Below are 19331 nucleotides of genomic sequence, written 5' to 3' on the forward strand. Positions count from 1 at the left end.
ACTACACCCATGAAGCTCAGAATATGTTAGCAGCCCAAAAAAGGCCTTAAAGTGCATCTTAGGCCTGCAAAAATGTAGAAAACTTTGGAGGTGGAAAAAAGGGGCTTAGAGGCATCCTAGACCCCCTAAAGTCCAGAAAATGGTTGTGGCCCAAAAATGGTGTCAGAGAGCCCTGAATGCTCCAAAAACATTTGCAGCCTCAAAGGGGCATTAACCCGCATCCTAGACCACTGAAATTCACAAAAATATTTTTGGCACAAAAAATGCATACTACACCCCTGAAAGTTCTGAAAATGTTAGCAGCCCAAAAATGCCTTAAAATGCATTTTAGGCCTGCAAAAATGTTGAAAACTTTGAAGGACCAAAAAAGGGGTTTACAGGCATCCTAGACCCCCTAAAGTCCAGAAAATGTTGGTGGGCCAAAATCTGTGTCAGAGAGCTCTGAATGTCCCAAAAACATTTGCAGCCTCAAAGGGGCATTAAACCGCATCCTAGACCACTGAAATTCCCAAAAATATTTTTGGCACGAAAAATGCATCCTACACCCCTGAAGCTCAGAATATGTTAGCAGCCCAAAAAAGACCTTAAAATGCATTTTATGCCTGCAAAAATGTTGAAAACTTTGGAGGCCCAAAAAAGGGGTTTACAGGCATCCTAGACCCCCTAAAGTCCAGAAAATGTTGGTGGCCCAAAAATGGTGTCAGAGAGCCCTGAATGTCCCAATAACATTTGCAGAGTGAAACGGGCATTAACCCGCATCCTAAACCTCTGACATTCCCAAAAATATTTTTGGCACAAAAAATGCATACTACACCCCTGAAAGTTCTGAAAATGTTAGCAGCACAAAAATGCCTTAAAATGCATTTTGGGCCTGCAAACATGTTGAAAACTTTGGAGGACCAAAAAAGGGGTTTACAGGCATCCTAGACCCCTAAAGTCCAGAAAATGTAGGTGGGCCAAAATCTGTGTCAGAGAGCTCTGAATGTCCCAAAACATTTGCAGCCTGAAAGGGGCATTAACCCGCACCCTAGACCACTCAAACTCCAAAAAATATTTTTGGCACGAAAAATGCAACCTATACCCCTGAAGCTCAGAATATGTTAGCAGCCCAAAAAAGACCTTAAAATGCATTTTATGCCTGCAAAAATGTTGAAAACTTTGGAGGCCCAAAAAAGAGGTTTACAGGCATCCTAGACCCCCTAAAGTCCAGAAAATGTTGGTGGCCCGAAAATGGTGTCAGAGAGTCCTGAATGTCCCAAAAACATTTGCAGCCTGAAAGGGGCATTAAATCGCATCCTAGACCACTTAAATTCCCCAAAATATTTTTGGCATGAAAAATGCAACCTATACCCCTGAAGCTCAGAATATGTTAGCAGCCCAATTAAGGCCTGAAAATGCATTTTAGGCCTGCAAAAATGTTGAAAACTTTGAAGGACCAAAAAAGGGGTTTACAGGCATCCTAGACCCCCTAAAGTCCAGAAAATGTTGGTGGCCCAAAAATGGTGAAAGAGAGCCCTGAATGTCCCAAAAACATTTGCAGCCTCAAAGGGGCATTAACCCGCATCCTAGACCACTGAAATTCACAAAAATATTTTTGGCACAAAAAATGCACACTACACCCCTGAAAGTTCTGAAAATGTTAGCAGCCCAAAAATGCCTTAAAATGCATTTTAGGCCTGCAAAAATGTTGAAAACTTTGAAGGACCAAAAAAGGGGTTTACAGGCATCCTAGACCCCCTAAAGTCCAGAAAATGTTGGTGGGCCAAAATCTGTGTCAGAGAGCTCTGAATGTCCCAAAAACATTTGCAGCCTCAAAGGGGCATTAACCCGCATCCTAGACCACTGCAATTCCCAAAAATATTTTTGGCACGAAAAATACATCCTACACCCATGAAGCTCAGAATATGTTAGCAGCCCAAAAAAGGCCTTAAAATGCATTTTAGGCCTGCAAAAATGTTGAAAACTTTGAAGAACCAAAAAAGGGGTTTACAGGCATCCTAGACCCCCTAAAGTCCAGAAAATGTTGGTGGCCCAAAAATGGTGTCAGAGAGCCTTGAATGTCCCAAAAACATTTGCAGCCTGAAAGGGGCAAACCCGCATCCTAGACCACTGAAATGCCCAAAAATATTTTTGCCACAAAAAATGCATACTACACCCCTGAATGTTCTGAAAATGTTAGCAGCCCAAAAATGCCTTAAAATGCATTTTAGGCCTGCAAAAATGTTGAAAACTTTGAAGGACCAAAAAAGGGGTTTACAGGCATCCTAGACCCCCTAAAGTCCAGAAAATGTTGGTGGGCCAAAATCTGTGTCAGAGAGCTCTGAATGTCCCAAAAACATTGTCAGCCTGAAAGGGGCATTAACTCGCATCCTAGACCACTGAAATTCCCAAAAATATTTTTGCCACGAAAAATGCATCCTACACCCCTGAAAGCTCAGAATATGTTAGCAGCCCAAAAAAGGCCTTAAAATGCATTTTAGGCCTGCAAAAATGTTGAAAACTTTGAAGGACCAAAAAAGAGGTTTACAGGCATCCTAGACCCCCTAAAGTCCAGAAAATGTTGGTGGCCCAAAAATGGTGTCAGAGAGCCCTGAATGTCCCAATAACATTTGCAGAGTGAAACGGGCATTAACCCGCATCCTAGACCTCTGACATTCCCAAAAATATTTTTGGCACAAAAAATGAATACTACACCCATGAAGCTCAGAATATGTTAGCAGCCCAAAAAAGGCCTTAAAGTGCATCTTAGGCCTGCAAAAATGTAGAAAACTTTGGAGGTGGAAAAAAGGGGTTTAGAGGCATCCTAGACCCCCTAAAGTCCAGAAAATGGTTGTGGCCCAGAAATGGTGTCAGAGAGCCCTGAATGTCCCAAAAACATTTGCAGCCTCAAAGGGGCATTAACCCGCATCCTAGACCACTGAAATTCCCAAAAATATTTTTGGCACGAAAAATGCATCCTACACCCATGAAGCTCAGAATATGTTAGCAGCCCAAAAAAGGCCTTAAAATGCATTTTAGGCCTGCAAAAATGTTGAAAACTTTGAAGGGCCAAAAAGGGGTTTACAGGCATCCTAGACCCCCTAAAGTCCAGAAAATGTTGGTGGGCCAAAATCTGTGTCAGAGAGCTCTGAATGTCCCAAAAACATTGTCAGCCTGAAAGGGGCATTAACTCGCATCCTAGACCACTGAAATTCCCAAAAATATTTTTGCCACGAAAAATGCATCATACACTCCTGAAAGTTCTGAAAATGTTAGCAGCCCAAAAATGCCTTAAAGTGCATCTTAGGCCTGAAAAAATGTAGAAAACTTTGGAGGTGGAAAAAAAGGGTTTAGGGGCATCCTAGACCCCCTAAACTCCAGAAAATGTTGGTGGGCCAAAATCGGTGTCAGAGAGCTCTGAATGTCCCAAAAACATTTGCAGCCTGAAAGGGGCATTAAGCCGCATCCTAGACCACTGAAATTTCCCAAAATATTTTTGGCATGAAAAATGCAACCTATACCCCTGAAGCTCAGAATATGTTAGCAGCCCAAAAAAGGCCTTAAAATGCATTTTGGGCGTGCAAAAATGTTGAAAACTTTGGAGGCCCAAAAAAGGGGTTACAGGCATCCTAGCCCCCCGAAAAGTCCAGAAAATGATTGTCGCTCAAAAATGGTGTCAGAGAGCCCTGAATGTCCCAAAAACATTTGCAGCCTGAAAGGGGCATTAACCCGCATCCTAGACCACTGAAATGCCCAAAAATATTTTTGCCACAAAAAATGCATACTACACCCCTGAAAGTTCTGAAAATGTTAGCAGCCCAAAAATGCCTTAATATGCATTTTAGGCCTGCAAAAATGTTGAAAACTTTGAAGGACCAAAAAAGGGGTTTACAGGCATCCTAGACCACCTAAAGTCCAGAAAATGTTGGTGGGCCAAAATCTGTGTCAGAGAGCTCTGAATGTCCCAAAAACATTGTCAACCTGAAAGGGGCATTAACTCGCATCCTAGACCACTGAAATTCCCAAAAATATTTTTGCCACGAAAAATGCACCCTACACCCCTGAAAGCTCAGAATATGTTAGCAGCCCAAAAAAGGCCTTAAAATGCATTTTAGGCCTGCAAAAATGTTGAAAACTTTGAAGGACCAAAAAAGAGGTTTACAGGCATCCTAGACCCCCTAAAGTCCAGAAAATGTTGGTGGCCCAAAAATGGTGTCAGAGAGCCCTGAATGTCCCAAAAACATTTGCAGCCTCAAAGGGGCATTAACCCGCATCCTAGACCACTGAAATTCCCAAAAATATTTTTGGCACAAAAAATGCATACTACACCCCTGAAAGTTCTGAAAATGTTAGCAGCCCAAAAATGCCTTAAAATGCATTTTAGGCCTGCAAAAATGTTGAAAACTTTGAAGGACCAAAAAAGGGGTTTACAGGCATCCTAGACCCCCTAAAGTCCAGAAAATGTTGGTGGGCCAAAATCTGTGTCAGAGAGCTCTGAATGTCCCAAAAACATTTGCAGCCTCAAAGGGGCATTAAACCGCATCCTAGACCACTGAAATTCCCAAAAATATTTTTGGCACGAAAAATGAATACTACACCCATGAAGCTCAGAATATGTTAGCAGCCCAAAAAAGGCCTTAAAGTGCATCTTAGGCCTGCAAAAATGTAGAAAACTTTGGAGGTGGAAAAAAGGGGCTTAGAGGCATCCTAGACCCCCTAAAGTCCAGAAAATGGTTGTGGCCCAAAAATGGTGTCAGAGATCCCTGAATGCTCCAAAAACATTTGCAGCCTCAAAGGGGCATTAACCCGCATCCTAGACCACTGAAATTCACAAAAATATTTTTGGCACAAAAAATGCATACTACACCCCTGAAAGTTCTGAAAATGTTAGCAGCCCAAAAATGCCTTAAAATGCATTTTAGGCCTGCAAAAATGTTGAAAACTTTGAAGGACCAAAAAAGGGGTTTACAGGCATCCTAGACCCCCTAAAGTCCAGAAAATGTTGGTGGGCCAAAATCTGTGTCAGAGAGCTCTGAATGTCCCAAAAACATTTGCAGCCTCAAAGGGGCATTAAACCGCATCCTAGACCACTGAAATTCCCAAAAATATTTTTGGCACGAAAAATGCATCCTACACCCCTGAAGCTCAGAATATGTTAGCAGCCCAAAAAAGACCTTAAAATGCATTTTATGCCTGCAAAAATGTTGAAAACTTTGGAGGCCCAAAAAAGGGGTTTACAGGCATCCTAGACCCCCTAAAGTCCAGAAAATGTTGGTGGCCCAAAAATGGTGTCAGAGAGCCCTGAATGCTCCAAAAACATTTGCAGAGTGAAACGGGCATTAACCCGCATCCTAGACCACTGAAATTCCCAAAAATATTTTTGGCACAAAAAATGCATACTACACCCCTGAAAGTTCTGAAAATGTTAGCAGCCCAAAAATGCCTTAAAATGCATTTTAGGCCTGCAAACATGTTGAAAACTTTGAAGGACCAAAAAAGGGGTTTACAGGCATCCTAGACCCCTAAAGTCCAGAAAATGTTGGTGGGCCAAAATCTGTGTCAGAGAGCTCTGAATGTCCCAAAACATTTGCAGCCTGAAAGGTGCATTAACCCGCACCCTAGACCACTCAAACTCCAAAAAATATTTTTGGCACGAAAAATGCAACCTATACCCCTGAAGCTCAGAATATGTTAGCAGCCCAAAAAAGACCTTAAAATGCATTTTATGCCTGCAAAAATGTTGAAAACTTTGGAGGCCCAAAAAAGGGGTTTACAGGCATCCTAGACCCCCTAAAGTCCAGAAAATGTTGGTGGCCCGAAAATGGTGTCAGAGAGTCCTGAATGTCCCAAAAACATTTGCAGCCTGAAAGGGGCATTAACCCGCATCCTAGACCACTGAAATTCCCCAAAATAATTTTGGCATGAAAAATGCAACCTATACCCCTGAAGCTCAGAATATGTTAGCAGCCCAATTAAGGCCTTAAAATGCATTTTAGGCCTGCAAAAATGTTGAAAACTTTGAAGGACCAAAAAAGGGGTTTACAGGCATCCTAGACCCCCTAAAGTCCAGAAAATGTTGGTGGCCCAAAAATGGTGAAAGAGAGCCCTGAATGTCCCAAAAACATTTGCAGCCTCAAAGGGGCATTAACCCGCATCCTAGACCACTGAAATTCACAAAAATATTTTTGGCACAAAAAATGCATACTACACCCCTGAAAGTTCTGAAAATGTTAGCAGCCCAAAAATGCCTTAAAATGCATTTTAGGCCTGCAAAAATGTTGAAAACTTTGAAGGACCAAAAAAGGGGTTTACAGACATCCTAGACCCCCTAAAGTCCAGAAAATGTTGGTGGGCCAAAATCTGTGTCAGAGAGCTCTGAATGTCCCAAAAACATTTGCAGCCTCAAAGGGGCATTAACCCGCATCCTAGACCACTGCAATTCCCAAAAATATTTTTGGCACGAAAAATACATCCTACACCCTTGAAGCTCAGAATATGTTAGCAGCCCAAAAAAGGCCTTAAAATGCATTTTAGGCCTGCAAAAATGTTGAAAACTTTGAAGAACCAAAAAAGGGGTTTACAGGCATCCTAGACCCCCTAAAGTCCAGAAAATGTTGGTGGCCCAAAAATGGTGTCAGAGAGCCTTGAATGTCCCAAAAACATTTGCAGAGTGAAACGGGCATTAACCCGCATCCTAAACCTCTGACATTCCCAAAAATATTTTTGGCACAAAAAATGCATACTACACCCCTGAAAGTTCTGAAAATGTTAGCAGCCCAAAAATGCCTTAAAATGCATTTTAGGCCTGCAAACATGTTGAAAACTTTGAAGGACCAAAAAAGGGGTTTACAGGCATCCTAGACCCCTAAAGTCCAGAAAATGTTGGTGGGCCAAAATCTGTGTCAGAGAGCTCTGAATGTCCCAAAACATTTGCAGCCTGAAGGGGGCATTAACCCGCATCCTAGACCACTGAAACTCCCAAAAATATTTTTGGCACGAAAAATGCAACCTATACCCCTGAAGCTCAGAATATGTTAGCAGCCCAAAAAAGACCTTAAAATGCATTTTATGCCTGCAAAAATGTTGAAAACTTTGGAGGCCCAAAGAAGGGGTTTACAGGCATCCTAGACCCCCTAAAGTCCAGAAAATGTTGGTGGCCCAAAAATGGTGTCAGAGAGCCCTGAATGTCCCAAAAACATTTGCAGAGTGAAACGGGCATTAACCCGCATCCTAGACCTCTGACATTCCCAAAAATATTTTTGGCACAAAAAATGAATACTACACCCATGAAGCTCAGAATATGTTAGCAGCCCAAAAAAGGCCTTAAAGTGCATCTTAGGCCTGCAAAAATGTAGAAAACTTTGGAGGTGGAAAAAAGGGGTTTAGAGGCATCCTAGACCCCCTAAAGTCCAGAAAATGGTTGTGGCCCAGAAATGGTGTCAGAGAGCCCTGAATGTCCCAAAAACATTTGCAGCCTCAAAGGGGCATTAACCCGCATCCTAGACCACTGAAATTCCAAAAAATATTTTTGGCACGAAAAATGCATCCTACACCCATGAAGCTCAGAATATGTTAGCAGCCCAAAAAAGGCCTTAAAATGCATTTTAGGCCTGCAAAAATGTTGAAAACTTTGAAGGGCCAAAAAGGGGTTTACAGGCATCCTAGACCCCCTAAAGTCCAGAAAATGTTGGTGACCCAAAAATGGTGTCAGAGAGCCCTGAATGTCCCAAAAACATTTTCAGAGTGAAACGGGCATTAACACGCATCCGAGACCACTGAAATTCCCAAAAATATTTTTGGCACAAAAAATGCATACCACACCCCTGAAAGTTCGGAAAATGTTAGCAGCCCAAAAATGCCTTAAAATGCATTTTAGGCCTGCAAAAATGTTGAAAACTTTGAAGGACCAAAAAAGGGGTTTACAGGCATCCTAGACCCCCTAAAGTCCAGAAAATGTTGGTGGGCCAAAATCTGTGTCAGAGAGCTCTGAATGTCCCAAAAACATTGTCAGCCTGAAAGGGGCATTAACTCGCATCCTAGACCACTGAAATTCCCAAAAATATTTTTGCCACGAAAAATGCATCATACACCCCTGAAAGTTCTGAAAATGTTAGCAGCCCAAAAATGCCTTAAAGTGCATCTTAGGCCTGAAAAAATGGAGAAAACTTTGGAGGTGGAAAAAAAGGGTTTAGGGGCATCCTAGACCCCCTAAACTCCAGAAAATGTTGGTGGGCCAAAATCGGTGTCAGAGAGCTCTGAATGTCCCAAAAACATTTGCAGCCTGAAAGGGGCATTAAGCCGCATCCTAGACCACTGAAATTTCCCAAAATATTTTTGGCATGAAAAATGCAACCTATACCCCTGAAGCTCAGAATATGTTAGCAGCCCAAAAAAGGCCTTAAAATGCATTTTAGGCCTGCAAAAATGTTGAAAACTTTGAAGGACCAAAAAAGAGGTTTACAGGCATCCTAGACCCCCTAAAGTCCAGAAAATGTTGGTGGCCCAAAAATGGTGTCAGAGAGCCCTGAATGTCCCAAAAACATTTGCAGCCTCAAAGGGGCATTAACCCGCATCCTAGACCACTGAAATTCCCAAAAATATTTTTGGCACAAAAAATGCATACTACACCCCTGAAAGTTCTGAAAATGTTAGCAGCCCAAAAATGCCTTAAAATGCATTTTAGGCCTGCAAAAATGTTGAAAACTTTGAAGGACCAAAAAAGGGGTTTACAGGCATCCTAGACCCCCTAAAGTCCAGAAAATGTTGGAGGCCCAAAAACGGTGTCAGAGAGCCCTGAATGTCCCAAAAACATTTGCAGAGTGAAACGGGCATTAACCTGCATCCTAGACCTCTGACATTCCCAAAAATATTTTTGGCACGAAAAATGCATACTACACCCCTGAAAGTTCTGAAAATGTTAGCAGCCCAAAAATGCCTTAAAATGCATTTTAGGCCTGCAAACATGTTGAAAACTTTGAAGGACCAAAAAAGGGGTTTACAGGCATCCTAGACCCCTAAAGTCCAGAAAATGTTGGTGGGCCAAAATCTGTGTCAGAGAGCTCTGAATGTCCCAAAACATTTGCAGCCTGAAAGGGGCATTAACCCGCACCCTAGACCACTCAAACTCCAAAAAATATTTTTGGCACGAAAAATGCAACCTATACCCCTGAAGCTCAGAATATGTTAGCAGCCCAAAAAAGACCTTAAAATGCATTTTATGCCTGCAAAAATGTTGAAAACTTTGGAGGCCCAAAAAAGGGGTTTACAGGCATCCTAGACCCCCTAAAGTCCAGAAAATGTTGGTGGCCCGAAAATGGTGTCAGAGAGTCCTGAATGTCCCAAAAACATTTGCAGCCTGAAAGGGGCATTAACCCGCATCCTAGACCACTGAAATTCCCCAAAATAATTTTGGCATGAAAAATGCAACCTATACCCCTGAAGCTCAGAATATGTTAGCAGCCCAAAAAAGACCTTAAAATGCATTTTATGCCTGCAAAAATGTTGAAAACTTTGGAGGCCCAAAAAAGGGGTTTACAGGCATCCTAGACCCCCTAAAGTCCAGAAAATGTTGGTGGCCCAAAAATGGTGAAAGAGAGCCCTGAATGTCCCAAAAACATTTGCAGCCTCAAAGGGGCATTAACCCGCATCCTAGACCACTGAAATTCACAAAAATATTTTTGGCACAAAAAATGCATACTACACCCCTGAAAGTTCTGAAAATGTTAGCAGCCCAAAAATGCCTTAAAATGCATTTTAGGCCTGCAAAAATGTTGAAAACTTTGAAGGACCAAAAAAGGGGTTTACAGACATCCTAGACCCCCTAAAGTCCAGAAAATGTTGGTGGGCCAAAATCTGTGTCAGAGAGCTCTGAATGTCCCAAAATCATTTGCAGCCTCAAAGGGGCATTAACCCGCATCCTAGACCACTGCAATTCCCAAAAATATTTTTGGCACGAAAAATACATCCTACACCCTTGAAGCTCAGAATATGTTAGCAGCCCAAAAAAGGCCTTAAAATGCATTTTAGGCCTGCAAAAATGTTGAAAACTTTGAAGAACCAAAAAAGGGGTTTACAGGCATCCTAGACCCCCTAAAGTCCAGAAAATGTTGGTGGCCCAAAAATGGTGTCAGAGAGCCTTGAATGTCCCAAAAACATTTGCAGCCTGAAAGGGGCAAACCCGCATCCTAGACCACTGAAATGCCCAAAAATATTTTTGCCACAAAAAATGCATACTACACCACTGAATGTTCTGAAAATGTTAGCAGCCCAAAAATGCCTTAAAATGCATTTTAGGCCTGCAAAAATGTTGAAAACTTTGAAGGACCAAAAAAGAGGTTTACAGGCATCCTAGACCCCCTAAAGTCCAGAAAATGTTGGTGGCCCAAAAATGGTGTCAGAGAGCCCTGAATGTCCCAATAACATTTGCAGAGTGAAACGGGCATTAACCCGCATCCTAAACCTCTGACATTCCCAAAAATATTTTTGGCACAAAAAATGCATACTACACCCCTGAAAGTTCTGAAAATGTTAGCAGCCCAAAAATGCCTTAAAATGCATTTTAGGCCTGCAAACATGTTGAAAACTTTGAAGGACCAAAAAAGGGGTTTACAGGCATCCTAGACCCCTAAAGTCCAGAAAATGTTGGTGGGCCAAAATCTGTGTCAGAGAGCTCTGAATGTCCCAAAACATTTGCAGCCTGAAGGGGGCATTAACCCGCATCCTAGACCACTGAAACTCCCAAAAATATTTTTGGCACGAAAAATGCAACCTATACCCCTGAAGCTCAGAATATGTTAGCAGCCCAAAAAAGACCTTAAAATGCATTTTATGCCTGCAAAAATGTTGAAAACTTTGGAGGCCCAAAGAAGGGGTTTACAGGCATCCTAGACCCCCTAAAGTCCAGAAAATGTTGGTGGCCCAAAAATGGTGTCAGAGAGCCCTGAATGTCCCAAAAACATTTGCAGAGTGAAACGGGCATTAACCCGCATCCTAGACCTCTGACATTCACAAAAATATTTTTGGCACAAAAAATGAATACTACACCCATGAAGCTCAGAATATGTTAGCAGCCCAAAAAAGGCCTTAAAGTGCATCTTAGGCCTGCAAAAATGTAGAAAACTTTGGAGGTGGAAAAAAGGGGCTTAGAGGCATCCTAGACCCCCTAAAGTCCAGAAAATGGTTGTGGCCCAAAAATGGTGTCAGAGAGCTCTGAATGCTCCAAAAACATTTGCAGCCTCAAAGGGGCATTAACCCGCATCCTAGACCACTGAAATTCACAAAAATATTTTTGGCACAAAAAATGCATACTACACCCCTGAAAGTTCTGAAAATGTTAGCAGCCCAAAAATGCCTTAAAATGCATTTTAGGCCTGCAAAAATGTTTAAAACTTTGAAGGACCAAAAAAGGGGTTTACATGCATCCTAGACCCCCTAAAGTCCAGAAAATGTTGGTGGGCCAAAATCTGTGTCAGAGAGCTCTGATGTCCCAAAAACATTGTCAGCCTGAAAGGGGCATTAACTCGCATCCTAGACCACTGAAATTCCCAAAAATATTTTTGCCACGAAAAATGCATCCTACACCCCTGAAAGCTCAGAATATGTTAGCAGCCCAAAAAAGGCCTTAAAATGCATTTTAGGCCTGCAAAAATGTTGAAAACTTTGAAGGACCAAAAAAGAGGTTTACAGGCACCCTAGACCCCCTAAAGTCCAGAAAATGTTGGTGGCCCAAAAATGGTGTCAGAGAGCCCTGAATGTCCCAAAAACATTTGCAGCCTCAAAGGGGCATTAACCCGCATCCTAGACCACTGAAATTCCCAAAAATATTTTTGGCACGAAAAATGCATCCTACACCCATGAAGCTCAGAATATGTTAGCAGCCCAAAAAAGGCCTTAAAATGCATTTTAGGCCTGCAAAAATGTTGAAAACTTTGAAGGGCCAAAAAGGGGTTTACAGGCATCCTAGACCCCCTAAAGTCCAGAAAATGTTGGTGGCCCAAAAATGGTGTCAGAGAGCCCTGAATGTCCCAAAAACATTTGCAGCCTCAAAGGGGCATTAACCCGCATCCTAGACCACTGAAATTCCCAAAAATATTTTTGGCACAAAAAATGCATACTACACCCCTGAAAGTTCTGAAAATGTTAGCAGCCCAAAAATGCCTTAAAATGCATTTTAGGCCTGCAAAAATGTTGAAAACTTTGAAGGACCAAAAAAGGGGTTTACAGGCATCCTAGACCCCCTAAAGTCCAGAAAATGTTGGAGGCCCAAAAACGGTGTCAGAGAGCCCTGAATGTCCCAAAAACATTTGCAGAGTGAAACGGGCATTAACCTGCATCCTAGACCTCTGACATTCCCAAAAATATTTTTGGCACGAAAAATGCATACTACACCCCTGAAAGTTCTGAAAATGTTAGCAGCCCAAAAATGCCTTAAAATGCATTTTAGGCCTGCAAACATGTTGAAAACTTTGAAGGACCAAAAAAGGGGTTTACAGGCATCCTAGACCCCTAAAGTCCAGAAAATGTTGGTGGGCCAAAATCTGTGTCAGAGAGCTCTGAATGTCCCAAAACATTTGCAGCCTGAAAGGGGCATTAACCCGCACCCTAGACCACTCAAACTCCAAAAAATATTTTTGGCACGAAAAATGCAACCTATACCCCTGAAGCTCAGAATATGTTAGCAGCCCAAAAAAGACCTTAAAATGCATTTTATGCCTGCAAAAATGTTGAAAACTTTGGAGGCCCAAAAAAGGGGTTTACAGGCATCCTAGACCCCCTAAAGTCCAGAAAATGTTGGTGGCCCGAAAATGGTGTCAGAGAGTCCTGAATGTCCCAAAAACATTTGCAGCCTGAAAGGGGCATTAACCCGCATCCTAGACCACTGAAATTCCCCAAAATAATTTTGGCATGAAAAATGCAACCTATACCCCTGAAGCTCAGAATATGTTAGCAGCCCAAAAAAGACCTTAAAATGCATTTTATGCCTGCAAAAATGTTGAAAACTTTGGAGGCCCAAAAAAGGGGTTTACAGGCATCCTAGACCCCCTAAAGTCCAGAAAATGTTGGTGGCCCAAAAATGGTGAAAGAGAGCCCTGAATGTCCCAAAAACATTTGCAGCCTCAAAGGGGCATTAACCCGCATCCTAGACCACTGAAATTCACAAAAATATTTTTGGCACAAAAAATGCATACTACACCCCTGAAAGTTCTGAAAATGTTAGCAGCCCAAAAATGCCTTAAAATGCATTTTAGGCCTGCAAAAATGTTGAAAACTTTGAAGGACCAAAAAAGGGGTTTACAGACATCCTAGACCCCCTAAAGTCCAGAAAATGTTGGTGGGCCAAAATCTGTGTCAGAGAGCTCTGAATGTCCCAAAATCATTTGCAGCCTCAAAGGGGCATTAACCCGCATCCTAGACCACTGCAATTCCCAAAAATATTTTTGGCACGAAAAATACATCCTACACCCTTGAAGCTCAGAATATGTTAGCAGCCCAAAAAAGGCCTTAAAATGCATTTTAGGCCTGCAAAAATGTTGAAAACTTTGAAGAACCAAAAAAGGGGTTTACAGGCATCCTAGACCCCCTAAAGTCCAGAAAATGTTGGTGGCCCAAAAATGGTGTCAGAGAGCCTTGAATGTCCCAAAAACATTTGCAGCCTGAAAGGGGCAAACCCGCATCCTAGACCACTGAAATGCCCAAAAATATTTTTGCCACAAAAAATGCATACTACACCACTGAATGTTCTGAAAATGTTAGCAGCTCAAAAATGCCTTAAAATGCATTTTAGGCCTGCAAAAATGTTGAAAACTTTGAAGGACCAAAAAAGAGGTTTACAGGCATCCTAGACCCCCTAAAGTCCAGAAAATGTTGGTGGCCCAAAAATGGTGTCAGAGAGCCCTGAATGTCCCAATAACATTTGCAGAGTGAAACGGGCATTAACCCGCATCCTAAACCTCTGACATTCCCAAAAATATTTTTGGCACAAAAAATGCATACTACACCCCTGAAAGTTCTGAAAATGTTAGCAGCCCAAAAATGCCTTAAAATGCATTTTAGGCCTGCAAACATGTTGAAAACTTTGAAGGACCAAAAAAGGGGTTTACAGGCATCCTAGACCCCTAAAGTCCAGAAAATGTTGGTGGGCCAAAATCTGTGTCAGAGAGCTCTGAATGTCCCAAAACATTTGCAGCCTGAAGGGGGCATTAACCCGCATCCTAGACCACTGAAACTCCCAAAAATATTTTTGGCACGAAAAATGCAACCTATACCCCTGAAGCTCAGAATATGTTAGCAGCCCAAAAAAGACCTTAAAATGCATTTTATGCCTGCAAAAATGTTGAAAACTTTGGAGGCCCAAAGAAGGGGTTTACAGGCATCCTAGACCCCCTAAAGTCCAGAAAATGTTGGTGGCCCAAAAATGGTGTCAGAGAGCCCTGAATGTCCCAAAAACATTTGCAGAGTGAAACGGGCATTAACCCGCATCCTAGACCTCTGACATTCACAAAAATATTTTTGGCACAAAAAATGAATACTACACCCATGAAGCTCAGAATATGTTAGCAGCCCAAAAAAGGCCTTAAAGTGCATCTTAGGCCTGCAAAAATGTAGAAAACTTTGGAGGTGGAAAAAAGGGGCTTAGAGGCATCCTAGACCCCCTAAAGTCCAGAAAATGGTTGTGGCCCAAAAATGGTGTCAGAGAGCTCTGAATGCTCCAAAAACATTTGCAGCCTCAAAGGGGCATTAACCCGCATCCTAGACCACTGAAATTCACAAAAATATTTTTGGCACAAAAAATGCATACTACACCCCTGAAAGTTCTGAAAATGTTAGCAGCCCAAAAATGCCTTAAAATGCATTTTAGGCCTGCAAAAATGTTGAAAACTTTGAAGGACCAAATAAGGGGTTTACAGGCATCCTAGACCCCCTAAAGTCCAGAAAATGTTGGTGGCCCAAAAATGGTGTCAGAGAGCCCTGAATGTCCCAAAAACATTTGCAGAGTTAAACGGGCATTAACCTGCATCCTAGACCTCTGACATTCCCAAAAATATTTTTGCCACGAAAAATGCATCCTACACCCCTGAAAGCTCAGAATATGTTAGCAGCCCAAAAAAGGCCTTAAAGTGCATCTTAGGCCTGCAAAAATGTAGAAAACTTTGGAGGTGGAAAAAGGGGCTTAGAGGCATCCTAGACCCCCTAAAGTCCAGAAAATGGTTGTGGCCCAAAAATGGTGTCAGAGAGCCCTGAATGCTCCAAAAACATTTGCAGCCTCAAAGGGGCATTAACCCGCATCCTAGACCACTGAAATTCCCAAAAATATTTTTGGCACAAAAAATGCATACTACACCCCTGAAAGTTCTGAAAATGTTAGCAGCCCAAAAATGCCTTAAAATGCATTTTAGGCCTGCAAAAATGTTGAAAACTTTGAAGGACCAAAAAAGGGGTTTACAGGCATCCTAGACCCCCTAAAGTCCAGAAAATGTTGGTGGGCCAAAATCTGTGTCAGAGAGCTCTGAATGTCCCAAAAACATTTGCAGCCTCAAAGGGGCATTAACCCGCATCCTAGACCACTGAAATTCCCAAAAATATTTTTGGCACGAAAAATGCATCCTACACCCATGAAGCTCAGAATATGTTAGCAGCCCAAAAAAGGCCTTAAAATGCATTTTAGGCCTGCAAAAATGTTGAAAACTTTGAAGAACCAAAAAAGGGGTTTACAGGTATCCTAGACCCCCTAAAGTCCAGAAAATGTTGGTGGCCCAAAAATGGTGTCAGAGAGCCCTGAATGTCCCAATAACATTTGCAGAGTGAAACGGGCATTAACCCGCATCCTAAACCTCTGACATTCCCAAAAATATTTTTGGCACAAAAAATGCATACTACACCCCTGAAAGTTCTGAAAATGTTAGCAGCCCAAAAATGCCTTAAAATGCATTTTGGGCCTGCAAACATGTTGAAAACTTTGAAGGACCAAAAAAGGGGTTTACAGGCATCCTAGACCCCTAAAGTCCAGAAAATGTTGGTGGCCCGAAAATGGTGTCAGAGAGTCCTGAATGTCCCAAAAACATTTGCAGCCTGAAAGGGGCATTAACCCGCATCCTAGACCACTGAAATTCCCCAAAATATTTTTGGCATGAAAAATGCAACCTATACCCCTGAAGCTCAGAATATGTTAGCAGCCCAAAAAAGGCCTTAAAATGCATTTTAGGCCTGCAAAAATGTTGAAAACTTTGAAGGACCAAAAAAGAGGTTTACATGCATCCTAGACCCCCTAAAGTCCAGAAAATGGTTGTGGCCCAAAAATGGTGTCAGAGAGCCCTGAATGCTCCAAAAACATTTGCAGCCTCAAAGGGGCATTAACCCGCATCCTAGACCACTGAAATTCACAAAAATATTTTTGGCACAAAAAATGCATACTACACCCCTGAAAGTTCTGAAAATGTTAGCAGCCCAAAAATGCCTTAAAATGCATTTTAGGCCTGCAAAAATGTTCAAAACTTTGAAGGACCAACAAAGGGGTTTACAGGCATCCTAGACCCCCTAAAGTCCAGAAAATGTTGGTGGGCCAAAATCTGTGTCAGAGAGCTCTGAATGTCCCAAAAACATTTGCAGCCTCAAAGGGGCATTAACCCGCATCCTAGACCACTGAAATTCCCAAAAATATTTTTGGCACGAAAAATGCATTCTACACCCATGAAGCTCAGAATATGTTAGCAGCCCAAAAAAGGCCTTAAAATGCATTTTAGGCCTGCAAAAATGTTGAAAACTTTGAAGAACCAAAAAAGGGGTTTACAGGCATCCTAGACCCCCTAAAGTCCAGAAAATGTTGGTGGCCCAAAAATGGTGTCAGAGAGCCCTGAATGCTCCAAAAACATTTGCAGAGTGAAACGGGCATTAACCCGCATCCTAGACCACTGAAATTCCCAAAAATATTTTTGGCACGAAAAATGCATACTACACCCCTGAAAGTTCTGAAAATGTTAGCAGCCCAAAAATGCCTTAAAATGCATTTTAGGCCTGCAAACATGTTGAAAACTTTGAAGGACCAAAAAAGGGGTTTACAGGCATCCTAGACCCCTAAAGTCCAGAAAATGTTGGTGGGCCAAAATCTGTGTCAGAGAGCTCTGAATGTCCCAAAAACATTGTCAGCCTGAAAGGGGCATTAACTCGCATCCTAGACCACTGAAATTCCCAAAAATATTTTTGCCACGAAAAATGCATCCTACACCCCTGAAAGCTCAGAATATGTTAGCAGCCCAAAAAAGGCCTTAAAATGCATTTTAGGCCTGCAAAAATGTTGAAAACTTTGAAGGACCAAAAAAGAGGTTTACAGGCATCCTAGACCCCCTAAAGTCCAGAAAATGTTGGTGGCCCAAAAATGGTCTCAGAGAGCCCTGAATGTCCCAAAAACATTTTCAGAGTGAAACGGGCATTAACACGCATCCGAGACCACTGAAATTCCCAAAAATATTTTTGGCACAAAAAATGCATACCACACCCCTGGAAGTTCTGAAAATGTTAGCAGCCCAAAAATGCCTTAAAATGCATTTTAGGCCTGCAAAAATGTTGAAAACTTTGAAGGACCAAAAAAGAGGTTTACAGACATCCTAGACCCCCTAAAGTCCAGAAAATGTTGGTGGCCCAAAAATGGTGTCAGAGAGCCCTGAATGTCCCAAAAACATTTGCAGCCTCAAAGGGGCATTAACCCGCATCCTAGACCACTGAAATTCCCAAAAATATTTTTGGCACAAAAAATGCATACTACACCCCTGAAAGTTCTGAAAATGTTAGCAGCCCAAAAATGCCTTAAAATGCATTTTAGGCCTGCAAAAATGTTGAAAACTTTGAAGGACCAAAAAAGGGGTTTACAGGCATCCTAGACCCCCTAAAGTCCAGAAAATGTTGGTGGCCCAAAAATGGTGTCAGAGAGCCCTGAATGTCCCAAAAACATTTGCAGAGTGAAACGGGCATTAACCTGCATCCTAGACCTCTGACATTCCCAAAAATATTTTTGGCACAAAAAATGAATACTACACCCATGAAGCTCAGAATATGTTAGCAGCCCAAAAAAGGCCTTAAAGTGCATCTTAGGCCTGCAAAAATGTAGAAAACATTGGAAGTGGAAAAAAGGGGTTTAGAGGCATCCTAGACCCCCTAAAGTCCAGAAAATGGTTGTGGCCCAGAAATGGTGTCAGAGAGCCCTGAATGTCCCAAAAACATTTGCAGCCTCAAAGGGGCATTAACCCGCATCCTAGACCACTGAAATTCCCAAAAATATTTTTGGCACGAAAAATGCATCCTACACCCATGAAGCTCAGAATATGTTAGCAGCCCAAAAAAGGCCTTAAAATGCATTTTAGGCCTGCAAAAATGTTGAAAACTTTGAAGGGCCAAAAAGGGGTTTACAGGCATCCTAGACCCCCTAAAGTCCAGAAAATGTTGGTGGCCCAAAAATGGTCTCAGAGAGCCCTGAATGTCCCAAAAACATTTTCAGAGTGAAACGGGCATTAACACGCATCCGAGACCACTGAAATTCCCAAAAATATTTTTGGCACAAAAAATGCATACCACACCCCTGGAAGTTCTGAAAATGTTAGCAGCCCAAAAATGCCTTAAAATGCATTTTAGGCCTGCAAAAATGTTGAAAACTTTGAAGGACCAAAACAGAGGTTTACAGGCATCCTAGACCCCCTAAAGTCCAGAAAATGTTGGTGGCCCAAAAATGGTGTCAGAGAGCCCTGAATGTCCCAAAAACATTTGCAGCCTCAAAGGGGCATTAACCCGCATCCTAGACCACTGAAATTCCCAAAAATATTTTTGGCACAAAAAATGCATACTACACCCCTGAAAGTTCTGAAAATGTTAGCAGCCCAAAAATGCCTTAAAATGCATTTTAGGCCTGCAAAAATGTTGAAAACTTTGAAGGACCAAAAAAGGGGTTTACAGGCATCCTAGACCCCCTAAAGTCCAGAAAATGTTGGTGGCCCAAAAATGGTGTCAGAGAGCCCTGAATGTCCCAAAAACATTTGCAGAGTGAAACGGGCATTAACCTGCATCCTAGACCTCTGACATTCCCAAAAATATTTTTGGCACAAAAAATGAATACTACACCCATGACGCTCAGAATATGTTAGCAGCCCAAAAAAGGCCTTAAAGTGCATCTTAGGCCTGCAAAAAATGTAGAAAACTTTGGAGGTGGAAAAAAGGGGCTTAGAGGCATCCTAGACCCCCTAAAGTCCAGAAAATGGTTGTGGCCCAAAAATGGTGTCAGAGAGCCCTGAATGCTCCAAAAACATTTGCAGCCTCAAAGGGGCATTAACCCGCATCCTAGACCACTGACATTCACAAAAATATTTTTG

Source organism: Ambystoma mexicanum, chromosome 7p (genome assembly GCF_040938575.1).
Source record: "Ambystoma mexicanum isolate Mex_15411 chromosome 7p, UKY_AmexF1_1, whole genome shotgun sequence".
Lineage (NCBI taxonomy): Eukaryota > Metazoa > Chordata > Amphibia > Caudata > Ambystomatidae > Ambystoma > Ambystoma mexicanum.